Genomic DNA, 11,758 nt, shown 5'->3' with positions numbered 1-11,758 from the left:
GTACTGGGTATTAGATACTGGGTGCATAGTAAATCATTACAGAGACATAGACCAATAAGGAAGTAATTTATTATATAACTGTTGGGTGACAGATGTAACGATTTCTTAAATGCACCTGAGCTACTATAGAAATGAAAAAAAAAATTGATTAATAATTTATCACAGATGGAACAATTTTTTTTTGTCAGAGTTGAAGATGAAGTTGAGGTTTCTCGACCGTGAGAAGTTTAATTTATGCAGCGAAATTATATAGAAAGAGAATGGAGGCAAGTTAATTATAATGAATCTATTTTTAAAGAGATTTCATTTTTTTAATTATGGCGCCAAGTGTTTGCTTGAGTTTATTTTGAAATAAGTTCACGTAAACATAGCTTAGGAAGTAAATGGAGTGGTTTGTGGATTTTACGATATGGTAAGAGGAAATTATTTTATGAGATGATGTTTGACGTGTTCGACTGCTCGCTCTCAGCAAACCCGATTACTATCCAAAGAAGTCGGTGTCAATTAAGAAACTAAATTAATTTACGGAAGTATCAGAATCGAAATTTTTGAGTTCCAGATTCCGCACAGAAACGTGTCCTGGACATTTTGATGTAAAGTCGATGGCCATCTCTTGTGTATCGATCGGTTAATTTTTTTAATCTGACCTATTTACCCTTATCTTATTTTCTTACCCTATCGACCACTCAGTAAATAATCACGCTTATCAATATTAATGTGCGATAAGTCTAAATAAACATCGAATGGACGACGAGAACCAGGGCCAGAGCTAGAGCCAGAGTTGGAACTTTATGAGTTTAGAGTTTTGAGTTGAATTACGAATTAACTTGAGTATTAATAGTAATGTGAAATGCGACAGTTTCAATTAGACACTACTAGTTGTAATTTAGTATGATGGTTGAAACGGACAGCTGGTGGGTGGTTTTAGTTGGCCGGTCATAAAGTTTCTTCTAATGTAGGTTGTACCTTTAGCAAACGGCTCCCAAGCTATTCATCACCGGTGAAAAGCCAATGACGTCGTTCATTGGAGGCCGCTCTGGGACCATTCTCACCCTCTACACAGAGTTGTGTTTGTTGAACAAAAAAAAGAAGAAAAAACACTAAAAACTAAACGAAACATTTAACAGACTTCGGGTTTTTTATCACCCAGTTCCTCGCGCAACGGATTCTTATTTATTTTCGTCTACTGGCGTTTCAATTTCGGTAAGAAATATTCTTACTTAAACTTTTTTTAACTGATAGATAGATAAATAGACAGATAGATTTAGTTTAAAAATTTTCTTTTGATGATTTTTGTGCTTACATTTAATTAAACTTTATTATTAACTGTTAACTTTTAGTGTATAGTTGTAATATTTTTAGTCTTTGAATTTTTAAATAAATTTTTTTTTCAAACTTTAGGAGATTCTCTCAACTATTTTATTTACGGATAAAATTGTTGAGCTTTTTTTTTTTACAAAATTTTATGTAAAAATACAACAATTCATATAATAACAATAACAACAACAATAATAATAACAACAACAACGACAACAACATCAACAATAACAGTAATAACAATAATAACAAGAACAACATCACAACAACAAAAACAACCGAAATTGATAACAACAACAACAACAACAACAACAACAACAACAACAACAACAACAACAACAACAACAACAACAACAACAACAACAACAACAACAACAACAACAACAACAACAACAACAACAACAACAACAACAACAACAACAACAACAACAACAACAACAACAACAACAACAACAACAACAACAACAACAACAACAACAACAACAACAACAACAACAACAACAACAACAACAACAACAACAACAACAACAACAACAACAACAATAATAATAACAATAACAACAACAACAACAACAACAACAACAACAACAACAACATCAATAATAATAATAACTACAACAACAGCAACAACAAAAACAACCGAAATTAATAACAAGAACAGCAACAACAACAACAATAAGAGCAATAGTACTAGCTACACAGCAATAACCGCAACAACAACAACATCAACAATAACAGTAATAATAATAACTACAACAACAGCAATAATAACAACAACAGCAACAACAATAATAAGAGCAATAGTACTAGCTACACAACAATAACAGCAACAACAACAACAACAACAACAACAATAATAACAACAACAACGACAACAAAATCAACAATAACAGTAATAATAATAACTACAACAACAACAACAACAACAACCAAAATTGATAACAAGAACAGCAACAACAACAATAATAAGAACAACAACAACAACAATAAAAACAACCGAAATTGATAACAAGAACAGTAACAACAACAATAAGAGCAATAGTACTAGCTACACAACAGCAACAATAATAACAACAACAACAAAAACAACAGCAATAGTAACAACAAAAACAACAACAATGATAACATGAACAGCAACAACAACAATAATAAGAACAACAACAACAACAACAACAATAAAAACAACGGAAATTGATAACAAGAACAGTAACAACAACAATAAGAGCAATAGTACTAGCTACACAACAGCAACAATAATAACAACAACAACAAAAACAACAGCAATAGTAACAACAAAAACATCAACAATGATAACAAGAACAGCAACAACAACTATAAGAGCAATAGTACTAATTACACAACAACAAAAACAACAACAATAACAAATAATAATAACTAAATTTTATGTTTTAAAATTTTTCAATGCTCATAAAAATAAACAGCCAGTAGATCGAATATTTTTTCATTTGCATCAGAAACAGGTGAATATGTATATCTTAAATATACATATAAATACATATGTATATATACTAAAGTTGTTTCCGTAAGCCAGGAGCAAGAATACTATTATTGTTATTATGATCGTAAGTATATAACAATGAATAGCATACATCATAAACTGAAGTTTCGAAAACAAAGAGAATGAAAATTAAGTTTTTAAATTTTTCTTCAGACAAAATAAAATCTCTATTAAAGCTTCGTATCGTCTTTACAAAAAACAGGTATATATAGTTCTCAACTATACAAAGACTGGAGACTCACTACCGGAGCAGTCCGTTCTTTCATTTTTATATTTTTATACTTATTTTTTAACCGACGTCTTTCATTTTGTTGACATCCACCCGCATTCTCTCCATAACGTCTTATTCATTTTATTCAAAAGATTCAGCTTCAGCTTGAGCTTAAAGCTCTAACCCCGACTCCGGGTACACTACTAGTACCCATAATACTATTCTATACTTTTTTACCCTTCAATCTAATTTAATCTGGGTTTTATTTTATACATTTATGTTCATTCAATGACTTGTGCTACTTACAGGAAAAGTGAAACGAGTCGAGGGTTATATACAAGATGAATAAAGGTCACTTGTTCTCTGATGTCTGACGGAGGATTTAAGCCTACATTCACTAACCCTTTTAATCATTAATCATTATATCATTACACTCTATTTCATTTATTTTTTTTTTTAACTTTTTTTCCACTTCGCGGTATAGTTCAACCAGAACCATGAACGCATCACCTAGTTTTTCATTAGTGAGCGTGATAAATCGCGTTACAGATACAGTAAGGGCGTAACCTTGCAAGCTGTAGCGATGAGAGGGAATGACCTTAAATTTTTTTTATGCAATTTTGTCTAAAAATGCAAAATTGGAAGAGTTAAAAAAAATTTGGCCCTTATGGTCCTTGGAATAGGTCAAGGAAACCATAAGGGCCAATAAAAAATTTTGGTTATGGTAATTACCAGGATTTTAATCAGAAATCTCGAAATCAAAAAGTGAAAATTTGAATTTTTTGACCCTTATGGATGTCAGGACCTATACCGGGAACCGTAAGGGCCAAAAAATTAGAAATTTTCACTTTTTTGAATTCCAGACTTTAGAGTTAAGTCGTATGAATTATCGTGAATAGAAATTTTTTATTGGCCCTTATGGTTCCCTCGACCTATTGGAGAATTGTAAGGACCTTGAGAAAAAAATTGACTAGAAATCGTTATAATTTTCATGTTAGTCTAAAAATAAAATAGTAAAAATTTAAAGTTAATCGGCCCTTAGAATTCCCGGAACCTATACCAGGAACCATAAGGGCCAATAAAAAATTTTAATTATGTAATTAATACGATTTCCATCTGAAGTCAAAAAAGTGAAAAGTTCTCATTTTTTGGCCCTTATGGATGTCAGGACCTATACCGGAAACCGTAAGGGCCAAAAAATTAGAAATTTTTTTTTTTGAATTTCAGACTTCAGGGTAAAATCGTATGAATTATCATGAATAGAAATTTTTTATTGGCCCTTATGGTTCCCTCGGCCTATTGGAGAATCGTAAGGACCTTGAGAAAAAAATTGACTAGAAATCGTTATAATTTTCATGTTAGTCTAAAAATAAAATAGTAAAAATTTAAAGTTAATCGGCCCTTAGAATTCCCGGAACCTATACCTGGACCCATAAGGGCCAATAAAAAATTTTAATTATGTAATTAATACGATTTCCATCTGAAGTCAAAGAATTAAAAAAGTAAAACTTTTTAATTTTTTGGCCCTTATGGTTCCTGGTATAGGTCTCGGGAACCATGAGGGCCAAAAAATTAGAAATTTTCCCTATTTTGAATTTTAGACTTCAGAGTAAAATCGTATGCATTATCATCCATAAAAATTTTTTATTGGCCCTTATGGTTTCCTCGACCTATTGGAGAGTCGTAAGGACCTTGAGAAAAAAATTTACTAGAAATCGTTATAATTTCCAGGTAATAGTCTAAAAATGAAACAGTAAAAATTGAAGGTTTGTTAATTGGCCCTTATGGTTCCCAAGACCTATACCAGGAACCATAAGGGCCAAAAAAAATTTCTACTACTAACCAATTTCATTAATATGTAAAAGTAAAAAAGTAAAGAAATTATTATCTCCCCTCGTAGATATCGGCCCTTATCTCGGGAATCATAAGGGCGCTTGAAAAAATAAAAAATGGCTAGTCACTCAATTCTAATCTTCCAGACAATATACATCAGATATCACCAAAAGTTTTTTCACGCCCTTACACCGGTCGCCATGAGGACCTAAAAATGTCTGTGCTCTCCCGCGGGATCCGTAACTCGGTATAAAAATAAAATAAAAACGAATACAACGGAGTTATATAAAAATTGAATTTTAGCTTCCCCTTACTGCCATTTAAATTCACTACTTCTACTATATATTTTTAATAAAAATCATCTATACTTATATTTCTTTAACGATTTCTTTTTTTTTTTTAAACCAACTTTGTCAATAATAATAATAATAATAACAATTATTTTATTGTTTCCAACGTATTTTCCGTCACATTATTTTCAGTTATTACCAAGATAAATGGGTCTTTAGTTTCAGAACAACCGAACTTTTACAATTTAGCGTAAAATTTCTACTTGTCTTACAGCGTACGCCGACTCAATCTTTTAAGCTTTCAACTTGAAATAGTAAAGTATAAAAAATTTAACCGTAAAAACAAACTTTCTTAAAATACCACTCTAAAGGAATTCATAGAAAAAAAAATATATACATCTATATATTTTTTATTGTTGTTCTTTTTATTACTATTATTATTATTATTATTATTATTATTATTATTATTATTATTATTATTATTATTATTATTATTATTAATATTATTATTATTATTATTATTATTATTATTATTATTATTATTATTATTATTATTATTATTATTATTATTATTATTATTATTATTATTATTATTATTATTATTATTATTATTATTATTATTATTATTATTATTATTATTATTATTATTATTATTATTATTATTATTATTATTATTATTGTTGTGTTATTGTTGTCACAGTTGTCGTTATTGTTATTGTTTTAGTTGTTGTTGTTGCTGCTGCTGTTGTTGTTGTTGTTATTGTTATGGTTGTTATTGTTGTCGTTGTTGTTATTGTCGTTATCGTTGTTGTTTTTGTTCTTGTTCTTGTTTTTGTTGTTGTTCTTGTTGTTGTTGTTGTTGTTGTTGTTGTTGTTGTTGTTGTTGTTGTTGTTGTTCTTGTTGTCGTTATTGTTGTCGTTGTTGCTGTTGTTGTTAGTTTTCTTGTTCTTGTTCTTGTTGATGCGGTTGTTGTTGTTATTGCTTTTGTTGTTGTGGTGGTTGCCGTTATTGTTATTGTTGTTGTTGTTGTTGTTGTTATTGTTGTTGTTGTTGTTGTTGTTGTTGTTGTTGTTGTTGTTGTTGTTGTTGTTGTTGTTGTTGTTTTTTTTGTTTTTGTTGTTGTTGTTGTTGTTGTTTTTGTTGTTGTTGTTGTTTTTGTTGTTATAATTTTTTCTGTATTAGCCTACTATATGAGAACATAAAAAAAATGTATTCAATTCTGTGTCAAAGAATAATAATTTATGCCAGTGAATTTCGAAAGGAAAAAAAAAATTTGTATTTATTCATAATAAAAATTTTCTTTGGGTAATTTTCTAAAATTAAGTACTTGTCATTTTCCTTGACATCAGATTGAAATAATTATACATAATTAGCGGTTTTAATTAAAACTTGTGAAATGTTTAAGGTAGTTATATATAATTTGTAGAGGATTTCGTACCTCGGGCTACTGAATAGTCTCCTCACATGCCACTAAAGTCCTAGTAAAACGTTTTTAAATCCTCCACTTAGCTTTATGCTGTAGAATAAAATTTTTAATAGACAATTCGTGTATAGGTTTTCTGTATACTCCAGTCCTGGTACTTTGATGTCTCATAAATATTGTTAATTTTATTTTATTGTAACCATACTACAAATATATATATATACTTATATAGATATTGATATATATCAATTTTCGGACACAAAATTATACATAAGTGATCGAAATTCTGTAAAAAAAATTGCTTACCAATTGGTAGGGGTGGTCTGTTTTGCCCGCCACCCCCTATATATATTTATATATAATATGATAAATATACAAGGAAAATCAGACGACATGAGATTCTACTTTTGATAAAAGAAATTTAGTTTTGTAAAAATAAATTTTATGGACAATTTGTAAAAAATGAGTGGGGGAGAGGTAAGTTGACCAGCTGGCAATTTCAAATTTGTATAAAAAAAAATATGTCTGTCATTCTGATCGTTTTTCTGAGCACCGAAAAACTGAATCATGAAATAAAAGTAAAAAAAACCTGTCTCATAATTGATGTCCATTTTCCCCGATCTTCCTCTACGTCTTTTCATACTTAAAAAAATATGACAAATTTTATCAACTAATTAGAAATTTTTTTTCCGTCTTAAATAATTGTACTTTAATATATTTAAATAAATAACTAACTAAAAGTATGAAAAAAAATATGAATGATGATTATAAAAAAAAAATAATAAAAGAAAAAACATAAAAGAACCAGATGACTAATGGCCTCAAGCAAAATTATCCCATTTTCTTCAGTACACGGAATAAACATCAACCGCAAATATATAAACATAAATTACAAAGTTTCCATGCGCCTATATATACATATATATATATATACCTATTAATAAAAAAAAATTTTTTTTTAAAATAAAACCCAGTTCCTGTTCTTAAGCCGTCCAGTAGTAAAACCAACGTATCGTCTAGCTCGAATGGACCCAATTGGTCATCGATAAATCAGAAGGTGTTGAAGACCAGGGACTCGGTACATGATAACTGCGGCAGTTGGAATTCGAATCAGTGTCTAGAATTCAACATGAAACCGCACGGAAGCGGCGACTAGGGAACGCCTGCGCGTAATAATTTCTGCACCCCTTGAACGAGCACAAACCATTCCCTTGTTTCATCCCTTCCCCCACCCACCCCCACTTTCTCTTTATCAAACAGCACCCTCTACTCTCTACTCACCCTTACCTTTAAACTCACCCCCTTTTACTACCCCTGCAGATCGTCAGTGTACTTTTTTCATCCACGTACCTCCTGTGGCGCCACTTCCAGTCGGGGTCAGTTCAGTCTACGTTAGACCGTAGCATCCGGTGCATCACGTACGGGTTTGTTGTCACCTTTTTTTATGTGTAACGCCCTGACTCGTGTCACCGTATGATTTTATTATTATTAATATTCATTATTTACTTTAATTAATAATATTATTCATATATATATATATATATACATATATACATATATAGATATATATATATATTTAATTTTAATCACTGCCGTGTGTGTAGTGAAGTGCAGTTCAAAATAATAATAATTATTATTATTTATTTGTAAATAAATAAATCGATTTATTGATTAATAAGTTAATTACGTAATTAATTAATTACTGACTGGATTAAATGTGAGTGTATGGTGATTTTATGTGAAGTGGGTGATGACTTATTATTATAAAATAATTACAGAGCTGGAAATGTTACGCGATTACTAAGACATGAGACAAGATTTGAGGGTGGGTTTTTTTTTTTTAATTATTTAGGGGTGAAGTTTTATTTTACTGGTCATATATATTTTTTTTTTTTTTGTATTTAAGATTAATATGAGTAATTTTTTTTTTAATTGACGTACAGAGAGATTTTAATTAGAGAAATTTGAAATTAAATTGGAGTTTAATTACCAAAAATTAATTAATTTTTTGTGGTTCAAAATTCAATTTTTTTTTTTGTAGTAAAATTTGTATCAGTGGTGATAAAATTTTTTGGGTGAATGATGAAAAATTAAAACAAATTTTGAGATTTTTGCGAATTGTATTTTTGTTTTTTTTTCATGTAAAAGAATTTAATGAAACGGAATTAAGTGTAATTTTTAATTTTCGATTCAATTAAAATTTTAATTAATTATATGGTCGTAATTTTCACAAAACTTCAATTAATTTTTTTTGAAAAAAATTAATTAAATTTTTGATTCAATTAAAATTTTGCTTTTTTTTTTATGTTCCTAATTTCGACGAAATTTCAAATAATTCGTAAAAAATTTACTTGGCAGAAAAAAAAAAATTTTTTTAAATCTGATAAAAAAAATTTCTAACAGATTTTAGATAAAAAATAATCTGATTAAAAAAAATATTAAGAATTTAAGCGAACAATTTTTTTTTTTTTATAATAGATTGCATGCGTACACGTTGACTATCGATTGTTATATAGTATGCTTACTCTACATAATTTATTTGTTGTTATATATATATATATATATATATATATATATATATATATATATATATATATATATATAAATATCACAAAATGTCAACAATCTTTTAATTGTCACCCGCTATCATAAATTTTCTAAAACAGTCACAATATCCCAGAAAAAAATTAGGTCTCCAAAAATATAAATCTGGAATTACACGTATACTAGATCTATATAAATCTAGATCTAGATCTGTACCTAAACCAGATCGACAAAAAAAAAATAACCAAATTTCGAGAATTTGAAATTTTGATTTTTAATTAAAAAATTTTGGAGGTAAAAAAAAATTTGAAAATTTATAATTAATTATAAATCTATATATATGAGTATATATCTAATAGATCTATTAGTAACAAGATCGATCTTAAATTCAAAAAATTAGATGCGAATTTTTTTATAAAAATTTGATTTATTTATATTTTGTGTCACTTTTCGTTAATTTTGTACATAAATGTAAATATATGTATATGTATACATATTTATATAAATATTTTTTTTAAAATTTAAATAAAAACATGAAAGCAAAACATAGAATTCTAATATATAACAAAACATACAAAAAAAAATTTTCCTGCATTTACTACTCGCATGCGTGACGTCACGATACGTTCTAGTTTCGATCGCAACTCTGTTTTCAAACAACTTGCACATTTTTACATTCAAAGTTGCCTGTGTAATAAAAAAAATTGAATGAAGTAAAGAAAAAAAAGAACTATTTTATTTTTGTTGTGGAGAAAAAAATTGTTTCTTACTTTTTCGTGCCCAGAGCGAAAAAAGTTTGACAATAAAAAAAAAAGTTTTACCGCTAGATATTTTAAAAACTGTTTTATTTTTTACTATCCCAATTATTTAAAGTTAATTATGGCTGGATAATTGCCGTTGTTATAAGAAGTTTTAAAACGTCGGTTTTTTTTTTTTAGGAGCTCGCGATATTCTTTTCCGTTTAGCTCGGAAAATATCGATATTTTTGGAAAATCATATCAGTGCAATTTTGTAGCCCAGAAAATTTCCTGAAAATTCCACTCCAAAAAATTCAAATTACAGAAATTTCAAGTTTTAAAAATTGGAAATTTTCAAATAATTCTTTGAAAAATTCAACCTCATACTTTTTGAACGTTTTTTAGAAATATCTCGAAAACTATCGAAAATTTCGAAAATTAATATCAATGCTAATTTCTAGCCCACAAAATTTCCTATACTTTACACTCTAAAAAATTCAAATTTCATAAATTACAAGTTTAATAAATGGAAATTTTCTCAAAATTTCCCTTAAGAAATCCAATCCTATACTTTTTGATCTTTTTTTAGAAATATCTCGAAAACTATCATTAATTTCAAAAAATTATGTCAGTGCAATTTTGTAGTCCAGAAAATTTCCAAAAGATATTATTCTCAAAAATTTAAATTACAAAAATTACAAGTTTCAAAAATTTGAATTTTTCCGAAAATTTCTTTCAAAAATCCAATTTCACACTTTTTTTGTAAATATCTCGAAAACTATCAAAAATTTTGAAAAATTATATCAGTGCAATTTTGTAGCCCAGAAAATTTCCGATTGATTTCACTCCGAAGAATTGAAATTACAAAAATTACAAGTTTGGAAAATTAGAATTTTCTCACAAATTCCCTTAAAAAGTCCAACCTCATACTTTTTTCGTAAATATTTCGAAAACTATCAGAAATTTTGAAAAATTGCACGAATGCGATTTTGTAGCCCGCAAAATTTCCAATCGATTACACTCCAAAAAATTTGAATTACAAAAACTCAAAGTTCAAAAAATTTGAATTTACCAAAAAATTCCCTCTAAGAATTCAGCCCCATATTTTTTTGTCTTTTCTTGTAAATATTTCGAAAACTATCAAAAATTTTGATAAATCACATCAGTGTGATTTCGTAGCTCAGAAAATTTCCTAGAAAAAACATTCATGTGTCATTAATTTAAATCTGACCCAAAAAAAGTTACAAGCGTAATAATAATAAAAAAAAATTTTATTACAAAAGACGTCAGAAAATTTTAGAAAACTGATACCGACCATAAATCACTATTAAGAATTAAAATTTTTTTTATTAAAAAGAACCGTTACAAAACGAATAAAAATATCAGTTTGTCATTGTCTAGATATTCATATATTTTTATTTTATTGTAAATGGAACGAATAGATAAAAAAATATAAAAACCGAAGGGATTTTAAAAAATTTTATAATAATGATTTATGACCTGAGAATTATCAAGATTGATAACGACTTACCCATTTATTTATTTGTGTTCTACGACTATTAATTATTAAAAATTTACAGTCGCTTAATTTATTTTTTCTTTTCATGATTGAAAATTCTTAAGAAAATTTGATGAGAAAAGTCAGTGATGAAAAAATGCAAATACGTTTTATTAAATAATTTAGATGGTTTTATGTTACGGGTTATTAAATTCCGAGTTAATGAGGTAATATTAAAAGCAATTTTAATTACATGGTCTTTAAGAAAAATTATTAAATATGTATAATTTTTTTTTTTTTAGTTTTGTAATTAAAAATGAGAAAACGTTTTTCTGACATTTTTGACGATCGATTAATTTCGCGTCATTAATATGCATGTAGCTTA

At 27.9% G+C, this 11,758-nt stretch overlaps 1 protein-coding gene and 1 pseudogene across 2 annotated transcripts in view; both read left to right on the top strand.

The window, feature by feature from the left end:
- Positions 1–1,483: 1,483 nt before the first annotated feature.
- LOC130666000 (putative uncharacterized protein DDB_G0286901) lies at positions 1,484–7,750 on the top strand (annotated as a pseudogene).
- A 243-nt stretch (positions 7,751–7,993) lies between these two features.
- The window catches only part of LOC130665160 (potassium voltage-gated channel protein Shaw), a 37,272-nt gene continuing 33,507 nt past the window's right edge, over positions 7,994–11,758 (top strand). For both annotated transcript variants that reach the window (XR_008989517.1, XM_057465450.1), the window contains exon 1: positions 7,994–8,419. The gene's annotated coding sequence lies outside the window, so the exon portion shown is untranslated. The remainder of the gene's footprint in view (positions 8,420–11,758) is intronic.

This window comes from Microplitis mediator, chromosome 3 (genome assembly GCF_029852145.1).
Source record: "Microplitis mediator isolate UGA2020A chromosome 3, iyMicMedi2.1, whole genome shotgun sequence".
In the NCBI taxonomy this organism is placed as follows: domain Eukaryota; kingdom Metazoa; phylum Arthropoda; class Insecta; order Hymenoptera; family Braconidae; genus Microplitis; species Microplitis mediator.
Note: the sequence above shows the minus strand (reverse complement) of the source record. Positions and strands in the feature narration are given on the sequence as shown.